We start from the raw sequence: 27,470 nt of genomic DNA on the forward strand, positions 1-27,470 counted from the left end.
ATGGCCCTGCTTCACACCATTGGCAACTTGGGAAAGTGTGAGAGCACTGTCTATTATCTAGAACCTGGGCAAACATGCCATCATGAAATTGATGTACAATACTGAAGAACTTCTTTGGGCAACCAAATTTTGCCGTGATCTGTCACAAGCCCTAACGACTAAATCTCAAAGACCTTGATCAGATCAACAAACATTGTGTACAGACCTCTGCTCTGCTCTTGGCATTTCTCTTGAAGTTCTCAGGCAGCAAACACCATATTGACCATTTTTTGGCCTTTTCTGAAGCCTTACTGGCTCTCAGATAAATGACAACTTTCCAGGTGAAGGATCAGCCTCTTAAGGAGGACCTTGACAAGAATCTTGCTGGCATTAACACTATGTCTGCTGAAAACACTACAAAATCCTTATCCTTATCACTAATCAATGTGGCTCAGTCAACACTGAGTAGCTGAGATGCGCCATAGGTCTTTGGTCCATAAATAGTCTTTAGGGCATCCTAAAAACACTTTGTATTGTTTATTAACAGCATAAAACTGAATTTCTTCTGCCTTCTTACTGAGCCAAGAATCCTGCACCTCTCTAAGCTTCACTTGCACTTTACTTTTGATGGAGTTAAATGCTGTCTTCTTAAAGATAGATGAACTATCCTGTTATTAAACCCCATGAAGTTCTCGTTTTTCATGTAGCAGCAACCAAATCTTCCCATCATTTTTGTCAAGTTAATCTTGATGTTTGCAAGTGTTCTAGCCTAGGTAAGTTAATGTGGTGTTACACACCAAATCTCTGAAAGCTGCCCACCCCTTTTCTGCTCCACTGTTGCCAATCACGTATTGGCTCAGCTTTCCCTCCAAGTTAGCAATGAACTGTTCATTAATCTGCTTACATTAATTCTTCTGGTAGTTGACTTGCCTCGGAGTCTCCACTTTTGTTAAATTCAAATGTTTCATAGAGCACATTGTCTTCATCACTTTTATCCTGTGTCTCTTCTCCTTACAATAGCATAGTCTATTAAATGCCAACACTTGCCATGAAGGTGAATCCATAAAGTTTTATTGCATTTAGGTAGATAGAAGACAATGTTGATGAGAAGGTCATGGGACACACAAGTCTTCACTAGTAAGAGACCAGTGCTGTTGCTGTTTCCAACTCCATTCACCCCAAGGACTCCCTACCATGTCTGATCGTCTGTGTCTATTCTGGTGTTAAAGTCACCAGGAATTATAAGCTTGTCCTCTTTTGGCACATTGATGATAAGGATTTCTAGGTCTTCATAAAATTTTTCTTTGACCTCATTAGGGTTTGTCATGGTTGGAGCATAGACACTGACGATGGTGGCATGGTGCTTTCTTGCAAGTGGTAATCACATTATCATGAGCCTCTTATTCATTTCCTTTAGGAGGCATACAACCTTGTAGATTAGATTGGTTTTGATTGCAAAGCCAAACCAGCTTCATGGTATTCCCCTTAACTGTGGCCACTCCAGGAAAAAAAAAGTGTATCCAGCTCTGACTTTGGTAAGCTGACCTTCATTTTCCAGCACTGTTTCACTCAGGGCTACTATTTGGATGTGATACCTGCTGAGTTCTCTTGCTACAAGAGCTATTCATCTTTCAGGTCTACTGAATTTTGTGTTGTCCATAAATGTGCAAACATTCCACATATCAATGGTGAATTGAATTATCTTTGCAAAGGGTTTTGTACATTTTTTGGTGTGTTCCAGACACCGGATAGGATCCTCACCTGCTGGTATTCAGGTCAGGGTTAGGATGGGTGAAGCAGACAATTTTTAGATCACCTTTTCCAACCTCTTCTGCCCACCAGGTGGTGAGCAATGGGGTCCTTTAAAAAGATTTCTCAGACACCCAGGGCTGCCAAATCCCACTTCTGCTTCAGCCCAGTGAGAAGATGATCACCTGTGGGCAGGATTGTGACTACAGATCCCAGTGTATCTGCACCTGCTGCTTTGTCACTTGTCTGTTACCAGAGAACTTTGAGGTAGGTAAAAGTGGTAAAATGATATGGGTGATGCCTTTTGATTCATGCATAAATTAGATTTAAGTGAAGCAGAATTGCACAAAGTAGTCGGGCTTATTCTCTCTTCCAGAGTCACCCTAGTCAAGGACAAGACAAAAACCAGGTCAACTGGCCATGGCCTGGGATGCAGTGGATGAGCTTGGTGTCTTCTATGGCTCACTAACCTCTGAGCATTCCACAGCCCCTGCTTTAGCCAACTTCATGGCCACTGGAACAAATTGTTCTCATCTGCCCATTCCTCCAGTAGAATGTCTTCGCATGCTTAAGGTAGACACCCCCTTAACTCATCGACAGATTTGAGACTCCTTGGCTACTCTCAGCCTGGTTTGGCCCATCTGCCAAGACAGTTTACCAGAGTGTGGCCACCGTGCATGCTACAGCTTTTTAGAGACACAGGTGAGAGCTGGGTGAATCAGGTGGACACCAAAGGTGGATGAGCAACCCTGAAAAGGCCTCAATGGCCCTCAGACCAGAGGTGCTAGTCCTTCCTGCACACACCCTACACCCTTGGGCAGGAAGTGCTTTGTGGACCACCCAGGAGGCCTCCAAGATCTCCTATAGCCACAGACCTTAGGGAAGATTCAGACTTGGCTTGGTTTAGATACTGCAGAGATCCAGAAGGAAGTAATAGAACTGCCTGAAGGTTCCAAGGGTATGAATAGAGGGAGGAATATGTCAGAGTAGGAAAGGAAGGAAGTCTCCCACATCCAACAACTGGTAAATTCTTATTTTAACTGGTTCTTTTTACTAACATGTTGCTAATCTCGGTTGTCTCTATATTGCAAAAGCTGTCAATATCTTCTAAATTTGGGCATACTCTAAATCTGGAGCCCTGGGGCAAAGCTTCATCTGCCTCACCCTTGTTTAGTGTCAGGGTTACTATGCTCCTTTCTCAAGGGCTTGTGTAGCTCAATCACACATTAGTATTTTAAAGCAAGGCCTCGTTCCTCCACGAGAAGCTTTAAACTGTCTTTCTTTAATATTTAACTCCTCTACAATTGTCCAAATTGATAATTTATAATGGTGTTCCACCCTCTTGAAAGCAATCTCAGCAGAATATAAACTCTAGAAGGCCCTATGAAGCTTAAAAACTCCCAGGGTGGGGTTAGTTATGAACTGAGTGTCTGGTATCTGAGCACTGAACTAGCTAAAGTCTAAGAAGCTCATTAGCAGCCAGTGGATTTGCAAAAAGCTTCCTACATTTAGAGTCAGAGGGCATGGGTTCAAATCCCAGCTATGCTACTCAGTGGCTGTGTGAACTTTGCCAAATCATTTCGCCTCACTGAACCTCAGTTTTCACACCTGTAAAATGAGGGAGTTGGACTGGAGGACCTTTAAATCCCAACATGGCTCTAAATCTACTATCTTTTTTTTCGACCTTCAGCAACTCCTTAAACCTTCTAATGTATGAAGAGTCTTTGATCTGACTTGGCAGATGGAGAGTCTCCAAAGATGAAATCCCACACCTGTGAGGCATCTAGGCAGCACAGTAGTTAAAACCTTGGGACTAGAGTCAGGAAGATCTATTCAAGTCTGGCCTAAGAAACTTACTAGCTGTGTTACCCTAGGTGGGTCATTTAACTCTAGTTTCCTCACCTGTAAAAGGGGAAAGGGTAATGGCACCTATCTTGCAGGGTTGTTGTAAAGATAAAATGAGATCATATTTGAAAAGTGTTTATCACGGTGCCTGGCACATGGTAGGCACTTAAAATATTTATTTCTCAAAATGTCTTATAAAACAGTAATTATCTAAACAACCTGGTACTGGCTAAGACAGAGTGATGAATCAGTGGAATAGATTAGGTACATAATACATTGTGGTAAATTACCATAGTTATCTAGTATATGATAAGCCCAAAGAGCCAAGCTTTGGGGACAAAAACTCATTATTTGACAAAAATTGCTTGGAAAACTGGAAAACACTATGGCAGAAACTAGGTATAGACCAGCACCTCACACCGTATACCAAGATAAGGTCAAAATGGGTACATGGTTTACAGACAAAGGATGATACCACAAGCAAGTTATAGGAGCACAGAATAGTTTACCGTCAGATAGATACTGTCAGACAGATACTGTCAAATCTATGGATAATGGAAGCATTTAGGACTACACAAGACATAGAGAGCAATACAAAATATAAAATAGATAACATATAGAGAACTGAGTCAAATTTCTAAGAATATAAGTTATTCCCCAATTGATAAATGGTCAAAGAATATGAACAGGCAGTTTTCAGATAAAGAAATTAAAGTTATCTGTAATCCTATGAAAAACGCTCTAAATCACTATTAATTAGAGAAATTCAAGTTAAAACAACTCTGAGGTACCACCTCACACCTATCAGATTGGTTAATATGACAGAAAAGGAAAATGATAAGTGTTGGAGGGGATGTGGGAAAACTGTGACACTAATGCATTGTTGGTAGAGTTGTGAACCGATTCAATCATTATACCCAAAGGGCTATCAAACTATGCATGCCCTTTGATCCAACAATAACACTGCTAGGTCTATATCCCAAAGAGATTTTTTAAAGAAGGGAAAGGTACCTACTTGTACAAAAATATTTATATCCTCTCTTTTTGTGGTGGCTAAGAATTGTAAATTGGGGGGATGCCCATCAACTGGGGAATGGCCAAACAAGTTGTGGTATATGATTGTGATGGAATAATTATTGTGAATAAGAAATGACAAACAGAAGGATTTCAGAAAAACCCAGAAAGACTTACATAAATTAATGCAAAACGAAGTGAGCAGAATCAGAACATTGTACATGGTGACAGCAGTATTATACAGTGAAAAATTGTGAATGACTTCACTGTTCTCAGCAATACAATGATCCAAGACAATCCCAAAGGACTCATGATGAAACATGCAATCTGTCTCCAGAGAAAAAAACTGATATTATCTGAATACACACTGAAGCATATGATTTTTCGCTTTTTTTTCATTATTTTTTAATATGTGTCTTCTTGTACAAAATGAGTAATATGGAAATGTTTTACATGATTGTACATGTATAACCTACTGGGGAGAGGAAAGAGAGAGGGAGGGATAGAATTTGGAACTCAAAACTTTTTTTAAAATGTTAAAAATTATTTTAACATGTGATTGGGGGAAATAAAGTATTAAATATATACATATATACATGATACACACAGATATATATATACATGTATGTACTTATTTTCTTTCATTTCCCTCCCTTTGATGTTGCTTATGAAAACTTTAATGGTTCTAAAGGTCTGTGATTTCATAGGTGTTTGTACACCCCTAAATGAGTAAAACTCATTGCCTCATGGCCAAACTTCTGGTGGGATTAGCATCTAAATTTGGCCCCCCTGCAAGCACCCACACAGCCCTTTACCTGGACCATATTGAAGCCTTTCTATCTTAGTAGAACTAGCCAAATGTTGTCCTCTGCGGGCATAGCCCTGGAGAGCTCTTACATGATTAGAAGATAATGAACCCCCTACATTTACATCCTCTCCATTTCTGAGATCAGTTTGGGTCTCTCCTCAATCTTGAATCCCTTTCTGGGTAGAAGGCGACCTGTACCACTCAAGGGGATTGCATGCTGGACTTGGAGTCAGGAAAACCTAGGACCAAACCTCTCCTCAGATAATGACAGGCTGTGTGACCCAAGTGAGTCTCCACCTTCTGTGGGCTTCAGTCTCCTCTGATGTAAAATGGGGATATTAATAGCCCATCCCTCCCAGGATCGTTATGAGAATCAAACAAGTTAACTGGCCTGCTTACCATTTCTTACATACTGTTTCTTCATCTCCAGCTTGTGCCTTTACACTGACCGTCGCCCACGCCTGCCGTGTTCTCTTCCTGAACCCACCTCGGAGAATCCTTGGCTTTCTTCGAGACTCCACTCCACCATCATCTCGTGCTGGAGACCTTTCCAAGCTGCCCTTCTTCCTGCCCCCCAACTGCGAGTGCTTTTCAGCTATCAGGGCACCTTCCATCTGCTCTGCGTGTACCTCATAACTTCTATGCTGTTTCTCCCATTTGAATGTAACCTCCTTGAAGGTAGCATTGCAGTTTTGTTTTTATTTGTATCTTGAGCACTTTAGCACGGTGTGTTTGTTGATTGGCTGATACACACACACACACACACACACACACACACACACACAGTACCAATCTTCAGGTGCCGTGTAAATGTTAGTTATTATTAGTTGCAGGGGAAAGAAGACTGAGTTTAGCTTAAAGCTTCCTGACTCTCCTATGGCTGAGACTGTGAGACGTCATCCTGCCCCCGCTGTCTCCTCACATTGAGGACCAGACTTGAGGCTTCTTGAAAGATCTCATTTTAAAACCCATCCAGAATCCTTTACAAAATTCTTTTAAGCATGTCAATGTGCCAAAGGTAAAGGGGGCCCTCTTAAGGGCCCACTCTATATTTAAATAACTCTTAATTGACTAAATGTCAAAATCCAATTGGTTTAAATAGTTTCCTTTAAATTTCCAAAGCAACTATATCTATATATGTGTTATATGTGTATGTGTATGTGTATGTATATGTATATGTATATGTATATGTATATGTATATGTATATGTATATGTATATGTATATGTATATGTATATGTATATGTATATGTATAAAGTAAACCTCTGCCCTGGGTAATTTATACTTCTCTCTCCCCTCTTTCCCTTGAGATGGCAAGAGCCGCAGAAGTTTGGTTCACTGCTGTGGTTCTTCCTCATGTTTTTCCTTTGTCTGGGTTCATTCCAACATGCTTATCACCATCTACTTCAATTCCTTTGTGTCTTGTTCTGATTATAATCTTCTAATCCTCTCTGGATGCCCTGCCAAAACCAAATGGTAAGGCTGATGCCTGCCCCATCTGCCCACGGCTGCGGTTGCTTGTCCTGGGGAGCTGGGCTTTTAGGAGTAGGTGCACAGCCATCCTGCTCACCCAGAACTTTCTAGAACAAAGATGAATCTCTCAATGCTTTACTCCTTTCTACATTAAGCAGAAGTAGGAGAAGGTCATGTGGTTCATGCCTGCCCTGAGCAATGAGTCTGGGATAGGACTGGGAAGAGAGAACTTCTTCCTTCTACTTAGATGTGATTTCCTTTTGTCTGAATTCATTCCAACTTGCCTATCACCATTTACTGATACCTGTCTATCACCATCACTGGTCTATGCTAAGATGTATCTCTGCTTAGGTGGTCAAAATGACCCCAGTCCCTGGTCCCAATGAATTGTTTTTGCCATTTAGACTGCCTCATTCCTGAGGTCCCCTAAGGTCAGCTAGTTTCAGCTCCAGGTTCTTTACTCAATAAATTAATCAACATTTTATCAACTGTCTGCTCTGTGTCAGGCACTGTGCCAAGTACTGGGAATACAAAAAGGGAAAAGACAATTCGTCCTCCCAAGGAGTTTATAATCTAGTGGCAATACAAACCTTGTTTATTCCCATGAGCCCAAAGGTGGTGTTCTGATGCTCATGTAGGCTCAGATATTTGATGTTTTTCCTTATAAATTAATATCCTTTGTTTATAAATCACTTTAATTTCCAAACATATTTCTCACACCCACAGAGATTCATCCTTTGTTTACCAAAAAATAATAATAATAAAGAGAGGGAAAAATAAAAAAGCAATTTAGCAAAACTGTCTGATAGTGAACTGTCATATGCAACTGTGGACACTCATAGCCAGTAAAGGGAGAAAGGTTCATTTTTTTCGTCTATTCTTGGGGGTAAACATGATGAAGTATTTGTATAAGGAAGAAGGGTGTATATGGAGGGGGGGGGTGGTAGAAGGGAGTGGGAAGCATACCAGAAGGAACAGCTTGTATTGTCTCGTATCCTGTTAACAGATCTTTGGTTTCTCATCCAAAGAATCAAGCAACCACACCAGGTCTGAATATGCTGATGTCTTACCACAGTTTATGAATTCCAAAGGCAAGGGAACACAACAAAAAGGGGACTGCCCATCCAAAAATATGTGAGGGGGCGTGGTATGGGGGTGAGCCTAGTGTATGTGTGTGTGTGTGTTGGGGGAGGGGGGCGTCAGGCATCTCTCCCACCTGCTTCTCCACCGTGTGGCATACCACAAGTTAGAGCTGACATGGGACAGCTTCGTGGCATACCACGAGCCCACAGCAGACTTGTGACATGCCAATGCCTCCAAGCAGCATGCATTCCGCATGCCATCAGATTCTGCCCCTCTGGCTGCTCTGCCTTTAGGAGGGACAGCTTGCTGACAGTAAACACATCTTGATGGAGAGTCCCAGCTTGGGGAGCTAAGTGCTGTTCGACCTCTCTGATAGATTCTTCTCCCCCTCACTTTCAAGTCATAACTTCACCCAGTTCACATGCCTGAGCGCTGCCCAGATGCTGAATGCCCCATCCCCTCTCCCCCACCCACCACTCCTGCAACGGATCATTGCTCCCTTTGCCTCCTTAACCCGACCTTGTCATCGAACCTACTGCCAGTCTCTGTTGCCAAGAACAACTTAAGATTCTTGCAATCCTTGTAGCCTGTGCTCTTCCAGAGCACTCCTCCCTCCCTTCCCTCTGAAACCCTCCAGGAGCCCCACCTTTTTCTAGGATATTTTCCATCTGCCACCAGACCCACCCTCTCTGGCCCATTTTGTGTTCCTTAGATTATGCCCCTCAGCTTTACCAGCTGCTTCATGCCCTTAGGCCAGGAATTTCAGTTTGATCCATCCTCTGGTGCTGGGCTAAGCCCTTGGCCCCTAAGACAAAATGGTCTAGAGGAGAGAATGGAGAGTGAGAAACCAGAGGCCTACAGCTTCTAGTCCTAATTCAACCACTGAATGAATTCCCAGAACTTTCTCCTAGAGTGAAGTTAACCCAGCCCTGTCAAATACCTTTGAAAATCACTCGACTACCCAAATTTTATGTGGCCTATAAAATTGACTATGACCCCACCCCGATTTATTAGTGTACCATCTTAGTCATAAGGTTTGGGGGTAGAAGAAATCTTATAGATCAAAGGTTCTTAATTTATTGTGTGTCATGGGTCACTGTGGCAGTCTGGTGGAGCCTATGAACCTCTTCACAAAATAATGCTTTTAAATTAAATGCATACAACAAAATACTGGAATCACAAAGAGAAGCAATTATATTAAAATGCAAGTTGTTAAAAATATTTTTAAAAGTTCATGGACCCCAGTTTCCTTTAATATAGATCATCTAATCCAAACCCTGAATTTAATTTTTAAAAAATGTTTCATCGGTGCCTGGTTTTTTTGGTTTTGCTTTTTAACAACACAGCCATTTCTGGATATGACTCCTCTCTTCAGAATTGAACTGGGTCTTGTATTTAAAAAAAGAAAAAGTTAAGAAAAAATTAATGACTATATCTGATGATGTAAGCAATGTCTTGCTGCAAAGAAGAGATAGCTATGCTTCATTTTCTGTTCTCCAGGACCAAGAGTAGACATTACAATTACTCAAAGTTCCCAGCCCCATCCTAACTAGGGAAAATGAGCCCCAGAGGAGTAAAATTATTTATCCAAGGTAACACAATTAGTGTGAAAACTGGGACTTACACCCAAGTCTTCTGATTCTAAATTCAATGTTCTTTCCACAATACTCGTGAACAAAGGCAAACGACTTCCGAATTGAATCGATTCTGTTCCAGTGGCCCCTCCTTCAACTAACCCTGTCTCAATGGCTTAGAGTACAGAGGTCTGCCCCATGCAAACCAACAGAGTTTCCCTACCTAGATTTCTATGAAAACTAACCAAGATGAGAAGACAGACCGGAGGCAGAGAACTCTGGGTCTCATTTCATTCATCTGTAAAATGATTAGACTAGTGACCTTTAAGATATCTTCTGGCTTCTCATTTCAGATAGGTCAGAAGCCGGATAGCTCTAACTCCCTGGCCCCTGTGCATGCTTCCTTGGCTGAGTCAGCCTCTCTGGACTGACTTCTGCATCTGTCAAATGGGCTGAGCATGACTGGCCTGCATGACTGAAATAATGAGGTGACAAGGAAAAAGACCTCTTGCAAAATAATTGGCATGAAAAAAGTGACAATGTTGCTATACCGGGAAAGAAGACAAGCTTCCAATCCCGCCTAATAGGCTAACCATGGTGGGGTAATCTTTCCAAGGGGCCATTTGTTCCCGTAGTTTAGGCAAAGATATACATGCCCTCTCTGGTCTGCAAAGTGACATTCTTGAGGTCTGATAAGAGTTTACTTATAATGCTCCGGCTAATTGAGCACAAACAGAGGCTGGAGTGCCAGCAGCTTTCTACACCATTTTTGTGTAGCTCACTCACTTTTTTAAAAATTTATTTTTCCCAGTGACACCTACAATTTTTCAACATTAATTCTTTTTAAAAATTCTGAGTTCCAAATTTTCTCCCTCCCTCCTTTGCCTCTCCCTTCCTGAGATGGTAAGCAATTTGATATGGTTTATACCTATAACAACTCACTTTTGAAACATGACCTTGGAGCTCTCTCCACCATATCACCACTTGGGCTGCTCTCTCTCAGAGCTCTTCCCCCTTCCCCATCACCTGAACAGGATTGTTTTGAGATAAGACAGTCATTCCCTTTCATTCCCATTTTCCAGATGGAATAATCAAGGCACAAGACCACCTAGCGACTTGCCAGAGCAGAACACAGGCATGAGAAGCTATGGCATATTTCTCCCGCGTTCAGCTCAATTCTCTGCTCAATGCACTGGACACCACTTGTATACCATGGGAATTAATTGCCAGATATATTTTACTTGGAGGTTTAATAGCTGTAGGACTATTGTTCATCATCTTGTTCATCAATTAATGTCTTCCCAATTCCTTTTTTGTCATCACATTTCTACTCCTGACACACAACAGTGTATCTCTCTCTCCCAAATTCTAAACTACCTCTTCTGTGGACCATTTCTACAGGACTTTGTGTTAGTTGTCAACCTGATAAAGTTTTATTAATAGAGAACCACTTAAGGTGTAACCTCTAAGAGAAGTTTTTGCTTTTTAACATTGTTGTTGGTCCTTCATTTTCAAAGAGGACCAATGACATCATGGGGTGATGTCTTGACTTGGAGTGAGTTGGATTTAAGTGATACAGAGTGGCATAAAGTTGTCAGCCTCACTCTCTCTTCCTGAGTCTTCAAAGTTTAGTGGTAAGACAAAAATCAGGGCAACTGACTGGCTTGGGATGCAGTGGACTGGTGTCTTCATGTCTGACCAAACTCTAAGCAATCCATAGCACCTGCCTCAGTCACCTTCACAGTCATTGGAACAAATTATTCTCATCTGCCCATTCTGCTGGGGGAAGTCTTCACATGCTTGGGGTAGACATCCCCCTAAATTACCTGTGGGTTTGAGGCTTATTGGTTACCCTCAACCTGCTGGGCCATCTCTAGTCATCCTGATCTATATTTGGCCACTGGACCCAGATAGATCTGGAGAAGGTGAGGCTGGTGACTTTGCACAGTCTTTCCTCATTCAAATCCAATTCAACTGCAAGTCATGTCATCAGCTTCCTCATGTCATGGTCCTCTTGGAGACTAAAGGACAAACCACAACTACAACCCTCAACATGGTTTAGCCCATCTGCCCAGGCAGTTTTACCAGGCCGTGGCCCTGCACAAGCTACAGTTTTTTGGAGCCACAGGTGAAGGTTAAGTGAATCAAGTGGCCACCAAAGGTGGATGAGCAGCCCTGAAAAGGACTCAGCAAGCCCTCACACCAGAAGTGCTAGACCTCCTGAACAACCAATACACCCCTGCTTTAATAGGGCATTCTTAAAGACTAAATCACCATTAAATGTCTAAGGCAATAGCCTCTAACCAAACAATTTTACGCATTGCAGAAAGACCTTGAGAGCAGATACTAGCCCAGGGCTCCTCAACTCACACCACTAGGCAGATGTCTATTTTGTCAGATTTCAAAGCCAAGTCCCTTGGCAATACTTTCTACCTGTTCCTTCACATTGGAACAATGCTATGGTCTGATTCAGTCCAGGGCAGTTTTTTTTCTAGTTTGAGTTTTGATTTCTACTTTCAGGCAATTAGTACTATGTTACAGAGATATGTTACAAGGAGGACAGGAGGGTCAGGTGTTGGGAGACTTGCCTGATCTACTTCTCTCTCTGTCTCGGCCCCCAGTCCTGCCTCTTTCTTCTTTTTTTGCATTTTAGTTTTTTATTAATATTTTTTAGTTTTCGGCAATGGCTTCCACAAGAATTTGAGTACAAATTCTCTCCCTATTTCTACCCTCCCCCCACTCCAAGATGACATATATTCTGATTGCCCTGTTCCCCAGTCAGCCCTCCCTTCTGTCGCCCCACTTGACCCCCTCCCCTTTCCCCTTACTTTCTTGTAGGACGGGATAAATTTCTATGCCCCATTCTCTATATATCTTGTTTCCCAGGTGCATGCAAAAACAACTTTTTTTTTGAGTATCTGCTTTGAAAAATTTGAGTTCCAAATTCTCTCCCCTCTTCCCTTCCCACCCACCCTCCCTAGGAAGGCAGGCAATTCAACATAGGTCACACATGTATTATTACGTAAAACCCTTCCACAATACTCATGTTGTGAAAGGCTAACTATATTTCCCTCCATCCTATCCTGTCCCCCTTATTCAATTTTCTCCCTTGACCCTGTCCCTTTTCAAAAGTGTTTGTTTTTGATTACCTCCTCCCCCTATCTGCCCTCCCTTCTATCGTCCCCCCTTTTTATCTCTGTCCTCCTTCTTTCCTGTGGGGTAAGATACCCAATTGAGTGTATATGTTATTCCCTCCTCAGGTCAAATCTGATGAGAGCAAGATTCACTCATTCCCCCTCACCTGCCCCCTCTTCCCTTCCAACAGAACTGCTTTTTCTTGCCACTTTTATGTGAGATAATTTACCCCATTCTATCTCTCCCTCTCTCCCTCTCTCAATATATTCCTCTCCCACCTCTTACTTTTATTTTATTTTTTAGATATCATCCCTTCATATTCAACTCACCCTGTGCCCTATGTGTATGTGTGTGTGTGTGTGTGTGTGTATGTGTGTGTGTGTGTGTATATATGTATGTATGTATGTTAATTCCCTTCAACTACCCCAATGCTGAGAAGGGTCTCATAAATTGCACACGTCATCTTTCCATGTAGAAATGTAAACAAAACAGTTCAACTTTAGTAAGTCCCTTATGATTTCTCTTTCTTGTTTACCTTTTCATGCTTTTTTTGATTCTTGTATTTGAAAGTCAAATTTTCTATTCTGCTCTGGTCTTTTCACTGAGAAAGTTTGAAAATCCTCTATTTTATTGAAAATCCATATTTTTGCCTTGGAGCATGATACTCAGTTTTGCTGGGTAGGTGATTCTTGGTTTTAATCTTAGCTCCTTTGACCTCCAGAATATCATATTCCAAGCCCTTTGATCCCTTAATATAGAAGCTGTTAGATCTTGTGTTATCCTGATTGTGTTTCCAAAATACTCAAATTGTTGCTTTCTGGCTGCTTGCAGTATTTTCTCTTTGACCTGGGAACTCTGGAATTTGGTGACAATATTCCTAGGAGTTTCCTTTACAGGATCTTTTTCAAGAGGCGATTGGTGGGTTCTTTCAATTTCTATTTTACCATCTGGTTCTAGAATACCAGGCCAGTTTTCCTTGATAATTTCTTGAAAGATGATGTCTAGGCTCTTTTTTTGATCATGGCTTTCAGGTAGTCCAATAATTTTAAAATTATCTCTCCTGAATCTATTTTCTAGGTCAGTGGTTTTTCCAATGAGATGTTTCACATTGTCTTCCATTTTTTCATTCCTTTGCTCCTGTTTTATAATATCTTGATTTCTCATAAAGTCACTAGCCTTCACGTGCTCCAATCTAATTTTTAAGGTGGTATTTTCTTCAGTGGTCTTTTGGACCTCCTTTTCCATTTGGCTAATTCTGCTTTTCAAAGGAATCTTCTCCTCATTGGCTTTTTGGAGCTCTTTTGCCATTTGAGTTGGTCTATTTTTTAAGGTGTTATTTTCTTCAGCAATTTTTTGGGTCTCCTTTAGTAAGTAATTGACTTATTTTTCATGATTTTCTTGCATCACTCTGATTTCTCTTCCCAATTTTCCTCCACTTCTCTTACTTGCTTTTCCAAATCCTTTTTGAGCTCTTCCATGACTTGAGACCAATGACTTTGTTGACTCCTTCTGGCTATATGTTTTGATCTTCTTTGTCACCAAGAAAAAGATTCTGGAGTCTGAATCTGAGTCTGAGTCTGAGTCTGCATCCTTTTTCACTGCCTAGCCATGTTCCTAGCCAACTACTTGACCTTTGAGCTTTTTTTCAGTGTATGACTGCTTGTAGAGTAGAGAATGCTTTGTCCCAAGCTTGAGGGGCTGCGCTGCTGTTTTCAGAGCTACTTCTACACAGCAAGCTCTGCCACACCAGTGCTCCTCCTCCCCCAAGAACTGCCAATCAGGACCAGGACCCCAAATCCAAGCTCTGCACTCCCACTCTGATCAGTCACTTAATTGCTCCCACCAGGTGGGCCTGCGGCTGGAAGCAACTGCAGCTGGAGCTCTGGTAGCAGTTGCAGCACTGCACCACCTCCACCACCCCCAGGGCTGGGGCCAACTGCACACTCCTCTCACTCAGATCTAGCAGTTTTTTCACTAACCTGCTCTGTTGTCTTTGGCGTTTGTGGGTTGAGAAGTCTGGTAACTGCCACAGCTCAATGATTCAGTGCCCTATGGCCTGTTCTGCCTGGCTCCTGGTCTGGTTGGTCCTGGCTCCCCATGCTGGGCTGTGTTCCGCTCCCAGCACCATGTGATAGACCCTTCCCAACGACCATCCAGGCTGTCCTGGGCTGGAGCCCAGCTTCCCTCTGCTATTTTGTGGGTTCTGCAGCTCTAGAATTTGTTTAGAGCCATTTTTACAGGTGTTTGGAGGGACCTGGTGGAGAGAGCTTAAGCGAGTCCCTGCTTTCCAGCCGCCATCTTCCAGTCCTGCCTCTTTCAAGGTCCGTTGTAGTTTCCCAGCATTCTTTTTGGCATGTGTCTATGGCATGAGCTTATGTAACAAAAAGGGAGCATAGTTGCTATTTGACCACTTCCTTAGAAAACTAAGTTCTTTTCTCTGTTGCAAAGAGCAAGAATTTCTTGGTAAAAGGAGCTGGCAGAGGAGATTGAGTGCACCCAAAGACCCTTTTCTTAGGGAGGCCTCCAGCTCTCATTTTCCTCCTCTTGTCGTGGAACTGCAAAATTAACCTTGCCAATTTCTCTCCTTTTCAATCTGTACATTAGCAAATAGGGACTCTCAGCTGGATTGCACCCCAAATGCTGCCTGAACACAAAAAAATGACACTGAGGACAACCCTTTAAAGCCCAAGAATTGTCACAAAAAAGGACTCCATCCTAAACAGGTCTCCTACCAAACAAGAGCAGAGAATTTGGCAAAATCCCCAGGCCTGCAAACCCAATGGAATCTGTTGCAAAACACATTGCAAACTCCCACTGATCTAATAAAAACCTTTGATAATGGCCCAGTGGACTATTTCTAAAGAAATAGTGAGCCGGCCCTGGGAGTGTGTATGTTTAGATGCCTTATTTATTGCTCCTACCCTGTGACAGGACCAGAACAGTCTGTTACCCAGCAGATTAGTAAAGCCCTGGCACCTGGTATCAGGTTGCTGGCAGCAGGTATGATACTCCCACAACTATCAATATAAAAGAATTAACAGGAAAGATCAAAGAAGTAAGGGAAAAATGCTCTTGAATAAACCCCCTGTGAATACAAAGACATAGAGGCCTGAAATTGAAAGGACATGCAGGCCAAGAGGTTAAGGGGGGGGGAGCCCCTTCTGACTTAACCAGCCACTTATTCTCATTCCAAGAAGGGATTTCAGATTCTTTTTTTTTTTTTTTTTGCTTTTTGGCAGGGCAATTGGGGTTAAGTGACTTGCCCAAGGTCACACAGCTAGTACATGTGTCAAGTGTCTGAGGCTGGATTTGAACTCAGGTCCTCCTGACTCCAGGGCCAATGCTCTACTCACTGCACCACCTAGCTGCCCCGGGATTTCAGATTCTTGAAAAATCTTTTAAGCCTTTATATCATTAAGGCAGAATTCATGACTTCAAAGATAACCATGAATAGGCCTGAATGGTCCAGAATCACAGGATATAAGGAATTCTCTAAGTAGAAGGCAGAGGAGTTAAAGCATTCATTGAAACTCAAAAGTAGCAGACCCACGGACCAGTGTCCCCAATTTGACATCCTGGCAAGAACCTTCCAAAACCAGTATGCCCATCTCACAATAGTGACCAGGAGGCCACAGAAAAACATTTTGGCAGCAAGCCAAGCCACACTGATGCTTCCCCCCCAATGCCAGGGCCCTCCAGCAAGAAGACCACCCACTGGCCTCAAGCCCCTGCTCAGCACTGTCCGGTCTCCACAAGGGTCAGTCCTGCTTTTTTGTAGCGCCTGCCGCCGTCACCACCGCTTCGGCCACTTCTGCCGCAATCTCCAAGCTGTGTTTCAGCTAGCTGACTGCTTCCTCTCTCCTTCAGCTCTTAACTGCTCTCACCAACTGCCTCTTAGCTCTGCTCCGACCCTTCAACAAGCATCTCCCACCGCAGGCTTCATGTCATCACGCAGACCAGAACTCAGGTGCCTACCATTGGCTCCAGTCCTAGCCACTCCCCCCCAGGACCCTGAGAGTTCTGCCCCCAAAGCCCACTCAAATGGGCAGGGAAGAGCTTCCCATTCACTGATTGTCTTTACAACCTTCAATAAAAGAAACGAATTAGTAAAACACACACACTCTCAAACTCCTCCTTCTTTCAAAGCCTTGGACTGGTGGGACACCCAGCCTGGTAGAATAAATATGATACTATAGAAGCATAAGGTTTTAAATGTTTTAGTATTTGGAGGAAAAATGCAACACAGATTCCTTCCAGGGGATATACGGATGGAATGAAGATTTCTTAAAAGTGCTAATGTATACCTGGCAGGGGGTTAGGGGTTTAGAGTGGTGGAGTGAAAAGAAAGGTTGTAAAGATGCTTATTAAAAAGAGATCTGTGGAGAAACCAGGATGTGCTCATCAGGAGTGGAAGTTATTCTTAAGCAGAGCTGAACAAGATTTATATGCCACAAAGAGGGAGGAGAAAAAAAAAAGAATCACAACATTTTTAAGACCAGAAGAGACCATACAGTAATCTAGTCCAGAAATTTTTTTTTTTAAATTTCAAAAAAAGACCAAAAACTTTTAAGGGAAAAGAGACATTTTTGTGATGGTCTACTATGTTATCTATCTCAAGAATATTTCTGTATCATATATATTATTGAGGTATGATGCACAGTATATGCATGCATTCACTGTGCCAGGTGTTGGGATATATGCATGTATACATGCACAGTGATTGGCACCAAGTAGGTATTTAATAAATACTTGTCGATTGATTTATCGATGGAATACATTTGCCAATGAAATCACATGATCAGTCCCTGTCTCCTATCTATCTGTGTGAAGGCATACATATACACACGTGTAGACATACATACATATATATATGTATGTGGATATGTATATATATATATATACAGATATGTATATATTGGTTAGGTGGCACAGTGGATAGAGCTCTAGGCTAGGTGGTGCAGTGGAAAGGGTGCTGATCCTGGAGCCAGGAAGATCCGAATTCAAATTTGGGCTCAGACACTTACTAGCTGTGCGACCCTGGGTGAGTCATTTAACCCTATTTACCTCAGTTTCCTCATCTATAAAATGAGCTGGGGAAGGAAATGACAAACCATTCCTATATCCTCACCAAAAAAGCCCCAAATGGGGTCGTGTCACAACTAACAACAGCAACAAAGAGCTGAGAAAGGGAGGGATGGAGGAAAAGAGAGGGAGAGATGTAAATTTTTTAATACAAAGTTCCTGGTGATGAACTGTCACTAGCAATGTAGATCAGAACCTTCCCTACAAGTTAGAGTTTTAGAAAACAAAGGATCAGATAGTCTATAAATGGTAGTGGGAGATTTTGAACCCAGGTCTTCCTAACTGAGTCAGACTTTCAATGTTGTCTCTCTTGGGTTTGTATTGTGTGTATGTGTGTGTATGTGTGTGTGTGGGTGTGTGTGCATGCATGTGTATGTGTGCATGCACACACATAGGATAGAGGTAAAACATGGATCCATAACTTTATTGATACAAGGGTTCTCCTAAAAGAGGTAACTCCTTTTTTCAATGCAGGTTGGCACCTTCCTCTTAACTTACAGGCTCAGAGAATTGTTTGGGAGCACTGAGAAGTGTTTTGCCCAGGGTCACATAGGCAATATGTGTCAGAGGCAGTACTTGAACATTGATATTTCAATGGACCTTTGATCTCATTGCTGTGGGCAGTTCCTCTGGAGGTGCAGATCACAACTCATCTCTGAATCCTCCTTCTATGTCTGTGGTCTCCCATTATTCTCCACAGGGTGCCCCTTTAATGTACTGGCGAGCAGGGAATCTTTTTTTCTAAATCTCTTCCTATTAAATTGGATATCAGTGGAGTACCTAGGCTATGCACTGGTTCACCCCTTACTCTTGGCACATGTCTGACCCACCTTTTTCTCTGATTGGGTGGCTCTCTGATGACATCCTTGACAATGCTTCACTTATTGGGATGTGCTGCACCTATTCATACCTATCATGTATCTCTCCACTGGCCTTTCATTAAGCTACAATTTTTGTTCTTCAGCAACCATTATATTCTATTCTTTGTTGCCATTTACCATCTTCATAGGAACATTGACGGCAAAAAGATAAGATTTTGTTTCAGGGAGAAGCATGGAGTCATTAAACACATTGGGCAATTTCCCAAAGGCATTCTGGTCTGGTTCCCTGCTCCTATTCAGTTCTGGGACCAATTAGTTATCTCTCCAAGACATTGGTCTAATCAAGCTCTGTACTAGCTCTAGGACATGTCCATTCAACTGCACTTTTTAGTTTGGACTACTGATATTCTTAGTCCCCTTTGTTTTCCCTGTGTAAGTGGCTAGACCAAACTCTTATTACATTAATTATTATTTATTTTATTTAGGTGGCTTTGCAATTTTTCAATGCTTGATACAATTGGCACAATGTCATTTGCAAATACAATTATTTGTAAGTCCTCAGCATCTATAGGGAACCCCTCTTCCATTTGAATTCTGCACCGAATGTCTTCCATGAATATGGCAAACACCTTTGGGGCCTCATACCCCACTTAAGATTAATAATCAGGAGTTCATTGAACAAAATTCCCTTTGCCGTTCTATCTTTCAAGAAATCTCATATCGGTTTTAACATAGGCATGAAGAAAAGACTATAAGATGACATTTTCCTCTGCCAAATAAAATGGTTTTGTGTAACCCACAAACAATAAACATAGTAGTATCTTGTATTCTCTACATATTTTTGTCAATTCTGTGCTTTTAAGATTCATACTTTTTTTCCAATGATAGGATGAAAATTTCTTGAGGATAGGGACTGGTTTTCCCCCTTTTTGCAATTCTAGTGTGTAGCACATGTCTGTTAATTGACTTATTGCTTGATTGATGTGGTTTGCTCTAGTATGCTGGGCTCCAAACTTTTTTGATCTCCCACTTCTATTTGTAAAAAAGAAAATTAGCATGGGTCCACGTATATCCATATTTATTTATTTAGAGAGTAGATACATGTATCATTGTACATACTGGATATTGCAAAGCATAAGCAAAATAATAAATTTTTAAAGGCGATAAAGATGAAATAAACATTGTAAAGCTATTTTTAAAATGTCTCTTTGTTAAATGTGCTAAAAACAAAACAAAAACAAAACCTTTCTTTGCACAGACCAGAGGACTTTAAAGATGTAAGTAAGCAATATCCCCCACTTTCACCATGGTGGGGGGTGGGGCGGGGCCGGGTGGGTATTGGAGAAGGGAAGGGTAGAGCTTTGATCTGCCTTCCTGCCTGCCTGGGAAGGAGCCCAGGTATTACCTGGGCCCATCCTACACCAGGCACAGGCAGTGGAAGGGGGAGCATCAAAACTAAAGAGTACTACTATTTTCCTTTAGTCTTTTTAACAATTTTATGTTAATATTTGTTTTTTACAAGACTTAACATTTCTCTCCTCTCAGAAAGCCATCCCTTATGGAAAAAATAGAAAAGAAAAAAAAAAAAGATTTTAAGAAGCGTAGCAGAAGAAAACAACACATCAAGAAAATCTTGTGTTCTATGCAATATTCCATCCTTGTGGACTTCCATCTCTAAACTGTGTTTTCTTCTATTTTTTCTATGGGGCCAAGCCTGGCCATTACAATGTTATAACATACATACATACATACATACATATATACATACTGTTTTAATTGTATAGTTTTTGCTGTTCTTTACATTTATATCATTGTAGTAATTGTGTATATTGTTTTCAGTGTTCTGCTTTCTTCACTTTGCATCGGCTCATATATGTCTTTCTTTATTTCTGTGTGTTCATCATTTTTAACATTTCTTATAGAACAACAATATTCCGTTACATTCATAAAGCTAAATTTGCTTAGTCATTCGTCAATTGATGGGAATCTACTTTGTTTCCAATTCTTTATTACCACAAAAAAATTGCTATAAATATTTTGGTATATATGGAGACTTAAGTTGCTGACCTCACTGAAATATATGCCTACAGAATATCTAGGTCACTTTCTGTGAACAATCTCAAAATTGCTTTCCCAAATGGCTGGACCAATTTGCAGTTTCACCAACAATGCTTTTCTTTCCACAACTCCTCCAACATTGCTTATTTCCATCCTTTGTCATCATTGCCAATTTGCTGGGTGAGGTGAAATCTCACAGTTTGGGTTTTCTTAAATTTCAATTTGTCTTATAAACACTGGTTTGGAGCAACTTTTCATATGGTTGTTAATAATTTGCAAGTCATCTTTTCAGAATGGTTCGCTAATATCCTTTGATCCCTGATTGATTGTGGCATGGCTTTTGGCCTTATGTATTTCTGTTAATTATCTATACATTTTATCCTATGGATTCAAGTTTAATTATTCTATTTCTAGAATATAATTCTTCTTTTTGGGGACAGGGTGGTTTGAGAGTACATATGGATGGGAGAAAATGTCTAGTATGCCATCATATTGGTCATGTGACCAGAAGGAAACTGTTTCCTACAGTTCTCCCACCCTAATGGATCATCTAATACGCACAAAAGTTGGGTTGGATGTACCTAAATTTTGAGACATCTGCTCTAAAATCTCATTTCCAAAAAGCCCGTTCACTCTCTTCTCATACCTTCATCAAGGATACTTTTGTATGTGCTGATAAGTCTCATAAAGATTTTGTAGAGATGGGGAAGTAAGTAAATAGTCCTCTAGTTAGTGGTACTGTCTTAATTGCCTTTTTTAAAAGTAAAAATAGTGTGTGTGATTTTACTCCAGGTCTTTGGTATCTTCCCCTCTTTCTGACATTTTGAGAGCTGACCCCTCAGTTTTCTAATACATACACTTAAATATGGGCTCCGGAGTGAATTGGGTTTAAGGCTTGGTTTTTGAGAAAGAAATCTAGCCAAAGTCAAGGAGGCAGCCTTCAGCCATCAAAATGGAGCATGGAGAGGAGGTAGAGGCAGAGGCAGAGGCCACTCACAGGTTGTCTTTGTCCTTCAATCTCAAGAAGGACCATGACATCAGCAAAATGATGACATGACTTGTAGTTGAGTTTGATTTGAGTGAGGGAGGGCTGTGCAAGGCCACCAGCCTCACTTTCTCCTTCAGATCCATCTAGGTCCAGTGGCCTGTTATTCACCAGGACAACTGGAGATGACCCAGGATGCAATGGAAGACCCTGGCCCTTTTAGACTAAGGTGAATGTAAATACCATCCCTAGATTAACTTCTTAAAAGAGGCCTATTCACTGAATGGACATTACCTCCCTCAAATTGAGAACCTGAAAAGACCTTACACACACACACACGCACACACAATTTTGGGCATTGACACTGGCTGCCCTCCATGCCTTGAATGTTCTCTATCCTCAGGACTTCCTTGTCTCCTTTCATGTCCCAGTCTTCTACCAGGATTCTTTCTCTATTTCTCTTAATTCTAGTGCCCTCCCTCTATGGATTATTTCAAATATATTCTGTCTACATCTTGTACGTACATTGTTCTTTGCCTATCACATCCCCCATTAGTCTGTGAGCTCCTTAAGAACAGGGATTGTCTTTTACCTTTATAACTGTAGTGCTCAGCACAATGTCTTGAACTTAGTAGATTCTTAATAAATGTTTGTTGACTGACTGACTGACTGCCTGATGTAGAGTAACCTCTGAGACTCCCTAAAAACCATGGTAAAATAGTTGTACACAGCTGACCAGGGTAGTGAATAGAGTGGAGTCGCCCACTTACTCTAGCAAACATTGCCTCCCTGGACACCCTTCTCCTATATGTGTTCTCTTCCCCTATTAGGATTTAAGCTCTTTGAGGTAAAGATGTCTCGCTGGCTTGTTTTTGTATCCCCCCAGAGCTTTAGCACAGTGCCCAGAACATAGGAAGAGTTTCTTAAATGCCATTACATTCTACTCCAAGTGAAATAGGGAACCTCTGGAGATTTCAAGGACACTATTATGTGAGGATTAAGCTATTTGTGGGGGAGAGGATGGGAATGCTGTGAGGAGGGGAGGGATAGAACTAGGGCTGAACCTAATGGATAATATTGTCCTGTCACAGGTAAGTAAAGTCTTTGGCTTGGAAGATAAGAATCTCTTTTCTTGATACACAGGCCCATCAATCTCAATGCATTTGCTAATCCTGCCCCATCATAGCTTTAGATGAAGTTATGGTAATATGAGGGTAAGAAAAAAAATAATATACAGCATTATCATTAATATTGATGATAGTGATGTTAATAGCCTGAGGCCTTAATGATGGTGTTCTATGAACAGATTAGTCATAGGAAATATACTGCAAAGAAACTTACCAGACTAATAGGAGTCATCTAGTCCATTTTCCACTCATGGGGAACAATATCTTCCTTATACTTCAATCTTTCACCAGGCTCCTTATCTTCCCTTGACACTAATTTCACTCTTTTAACATGGCAAACCTTTATCTTATCGCTGGGTGACAATCTTCCTATCCTCTCTAGGTCACCATGAAATCAATCAATCAACAAGCATTTATTTAGTACCTACTATATGCCACCACTGTGCAGAGCAGGGCGTACAAATAATATTCTTTCTTCTTGTTGAGGCCAAAAGTTCCTTAAATTTCTACTTCTTTCCAAAGAGTGCTGCAAGAAGAGGGCTGAAATTGGTGATAAAGGATCTAGGTTCACATCCTAGTGCCGCTAGGATTAGGTTAGGTAAGTAACCATTTTTATGGGCCTCAGTCCCCTGATTTGTAAAAGAAGGCAGTTGGGCCACCTAACCTCTAAGCTCTCTTTAGGTCAGGGGTTCTTAGTGTGTGTGTGTGCGTGTGCGTGTGTGTGTGTGCGTGTGTGTGTGTGTGTGTGTATGTGTGATGGACCCCTTTGGCAGCCTGCTAAAGCCTATGGACCCCTTATTAGAATAACATTTTATGTAATTGAAGGAAATGCTAAATTTCATTTAGAGATTAGTCAAAATAAAGATTTAATTTTTCTCATCCAAGTTCACCCACCCCTTTGAAAGGCACCTACAGAACCTGTGGATCCCAGAATAAGAACTCTTGCTTTAAGCTCTTAATCTATGTTTTTATGATACTAAACTATTGACTAGACCAGAGTTGAAATGAGATAGAATTTTTTATTCCTCCTGCATCCCCCACATTTCCGATAAGGACATACACAAGCCACTCTTCATTCCCTACCACACAAATTTCACATAACATTGGAACTTTTATATATCTGCATTGATGCTATCTGTTCATGATGTCATAAAAAAATCAAGTTACCATACATATATATGGCCTTAAGGTTTTCAAAGCATTTTATAAATAATATTTTATCCTCACAACAATCTTGGGCGATAAGTCCTATAACTGCCATTTTACAGATTCAGAAACTGAGGCAGAGAGGTCAAGTGACTTGTACAAGATCACAAAGCTTCTAAGTACTTAAGGCAGGGTTTGAACTCAGGTTTTCTTATTCCAGGACCAAAATTCTATCCACTACACTAGCTAGCTCCCTCAATAGAAGCTTATAAGTATCTAGATGGCAAGAGAAGGGGAAGAAGGAAAGGGAACAAGCATTCATTAAGCACCTACTGTGTGCCAAGTGCTTTACAAATATCTCATTTCATCATCACAAAAACTCTTAGAAGGTTGGTACCATTATTATCCCTACTTTACATTTGAGGAAATTGAGGCTGGTGGCAGTTAAGTGATTTGCCCAGGCTCACACAGCAAGTTCTGAGACTGGATTTGAGCTAATATCTTCCTGACTCCAGGCCCAATCATCTATCCACGGCACCGCCTGGCCTTGAATTGCCTTCTAAAGAGGCCATCGTATTAGAACATGATTGCTCTACTTTGACGTAGAATACCAGATATGTTTCAATGGTGGTTTTCATCCTGAGCGTGTCTGAATCACCAGGCAGATGAGAATTGTTGTACCTAGAACAGTAGTAAAGCATACTCACGGCTTCGTGATTGATTGGGACATCTCATCCTCCTAAGGCCAGGAATGAGTATGAAAAATGTGTGGAATGAATTTTTGTACTGCACCTGTTATTTCATTAATATAGGGAATCCCCAGTGATGAAACCAATGCAAATGGTCTCTGGCACTGGAATTTATGGTCTTAGAGAGTTGCCTAGGGCGCCGAGAGGTCAACCAAATCTCTTATCTGGGATCACACAGACAGTAAATGTTATAGTGTTATAGATAAGTTGACCTGACTCTGAAGCAATCTCTATCCACTACACCACATTGTTGCTCAGGTATAGAATATATCTCTAAATTAGGACTCAAGACCCTTTACATAGAGGGAACCCTTCCAGGAAAGCTCTTTAGGCTTTAGAGAACTACATCAATTAGGACAAAAACCTCTTGGCCCCATGCAAAAGTTCTACCTTGCTGCCAAAGAACTACTTTCCAATTTCAAGGTATAGATGTGTGTAGATGTGTGGGGAGGAAAACCCTCCCTGTTTATGGACACAGTAATGTATAAACCTCTCCTATTTGTCACAAAGAGAGGAATATTGTTAGAGACTCTTCCTGAGCTGGAAAATGAATTAAGAAATAAACTAAGAGCAGATGTTCTCTAGACTAGATGGCAAGAGTATCATTCATAGGATGAGTATTCGTCTCTCAACTAGCCCGCTGTCGGGAAATACAATTCTCAGTTTCTAGGTTAAGTATCATTGAGAAAGTTCCAGAGGAGTTTCCATTATGTGTTTTTTGTCCCATGAAGAGTGAACCCTGGATTTGTCTTGGTATTGGGCTTTAGCATGCTATAAGTGTTTGGCCATTAGAAGAAAAAAAGAAGTATGATTTGAATTATACCAACTTTAGACATTATATAGATTAATAAAATTTTGAACTACAGGAAGCAAAAGAACCTGCTCTGATTTAAAAAAAAAGATTTATAGGATGATATTCCGTACAATATGCCTCCAAAAATTTTTATATCTTTGACTTTAGTACTCTAAGAATCTAACAGTTGAATGGAGGGAGAGGGGATAGAAGAGAAAGAAAGGGAGGGAACAAGGGAAGCCAAAGAAGCTACTGAGGGTCAGGTTCAAATGTTGGTCCCCACTTCAAGAATGCTACTCACAGATGAGCTTTAGAACCATAAGGTGACTCTTCAGATTTCTGGAGGCACGAAACAAATCCAAGTCCAGCTCTGTCTCCTGCCCCCTGCCCCCTGCCCTTTATTGTTCAGTCATTTCAGTAGTGTCTGACTCTTCATGACCCCATTTGGGGTTCCCTTGGCAAAGATATTGGAGTGGTTTGCCATTTCCTTCTCCAGCTCATTTTACAGATGAGGAAACTGAGGTAAGCAGGGTGAAGTGACTTGCACAGGGTCACACAGCTAGTAAGTGTCTGAGGCTGGATTCGAATTCAGGTCTTCCTGAGTCCAGGCCAAGTGCTATTATCCATCGTGCAACCTAGCTGCCCACTCACACTTATACAGGGCCTACCTGGGACTAGAGAAGAATGATAGAAGGGGATTTAAAATCGATGTCTTTGATCCCAACCTGCCTAAGGCCATGAGAAAGTTCCTGAAGCAGGGGGAAGCTTCCTTTTCTGTTGCCAAAAGATCTTGGAATCTAAGCATCTGGTTATCAAGGGACTAAAAGTTATTTTTCTGTCCTCCATCACCCAAACAAAGTGGGATTTAAGTATAGGCATGAATGGTGTGGATCATCTCAAAAAACAGAATATGCTCGTACCCAAAGAATCCACCAACATCGGCAAGTTTGGCAGCTCTATTGTGGGGCCCCATCATGAAGTTGCCCTTTCTCATGAGAGCCAAGTGGTAGACTAGGACATAGAGCTGTCGTTGGAAAGAAAGGCTTCACAGAAAGAATAAGCATATTAAGGCTACAGATACCATGGCTTTTGTGGCTGGCTTCACTGTGACACATGATATGAATGCTCCTGACTGTCAGATGAAGCCCAATGGGAAGCATTAGCTGCTTGGAAAAACCCCTGATGCCTTCTTCCTTTTGGCACCTGCCTTGGTGACCACTGATCATGTTGCACATGCACACAATTTGAAGATCCATCGTCCAGTAAATGGGGAGGTGGTCCAGAACAGTAGCACTAGCCAAATGGTGTTTAAGACAGAGGACCTAATAGCCTGAATCTCTGAATTTTTCACCCTGTATTCAAAGGACGTCTTCCTAACTGGGACTCCATTGGGGTATTAGGAAATACCCAGTGTGATATGAGATTAAAAGATAAGGAACCATCAGGAACAAAGTGTGATACCACTCTTCCTATCACCTTCAAGCTTTGTTTCACAGACAATCATTACTAATCAACCCTACGCCTCTTTTTTCTACTTCTTCCCTGGCACAAAGGCACTGAGCAGTTCAGGTTGTAAAGAGGAGGAAAGTTATCTGTTCACCAATAAGAAACAGCACCTGGATATGCTGGCAACCAGCATCCTCTCAACCAGGAAAGGATTTCAGGCTTTTCCCCTAAGTGATGAAACACATAGCATTAGTGCCCACCTGTTTGTTTTTCATTTGGTATTAGGCAGGTAACACCCTTCATCAAAAAAATGAACTCAAACTAAACTCGTCAAGTGGTTTTCCATCCTAGAGTCTTCAATAACTTCAATAACTACTGGATTCTAAGTCATTCTTTACCTATAGGCTTTCCCAAATGATAAAGATAAATGGAGTGGTTTTCCATTTCCTTCTTAAGCTCATTTGACAGATGAGGAAACTGAGGCAAGCAGGGTTAAGTGACTTGCCCAGGGTCACACAGCTAGTAAGTGTCTGAAATTGAATTTGAACTCAGGTCTTCCTGACTCCAGGGCCAGCACTCTATCCACTGTGTCACCTAGCTGCC

General features: G+C 41.4%; 1 pseudogene; it reads left to right on the plus strand.

The window, feature by feature from the left end:
• On the plus strand, positions 1-26,821 carry LOC118839554 (annotated as a pseudogene).
• Positions 26,822-27,470: the final 649 nt, after the last annotated feature.

The sequence above is a fragment of the Trichosurus vulpecula genome, chromosome 1 (assembly GCF_011100635.1).
Source record: "Trichosurus vulpecula isolate mTriVul1 chromosome 1, mTriVul1.pri, whole genome shotgun sequence".
In the NCBI taxonomy this organism is placed as follows: domain Eukaryota; kingdom Metazoa; phylum Chordata; class Mammalia; order Diprotodontia; family Phalangeridae; genus Trichosurus; species Trichosurus vulpecula.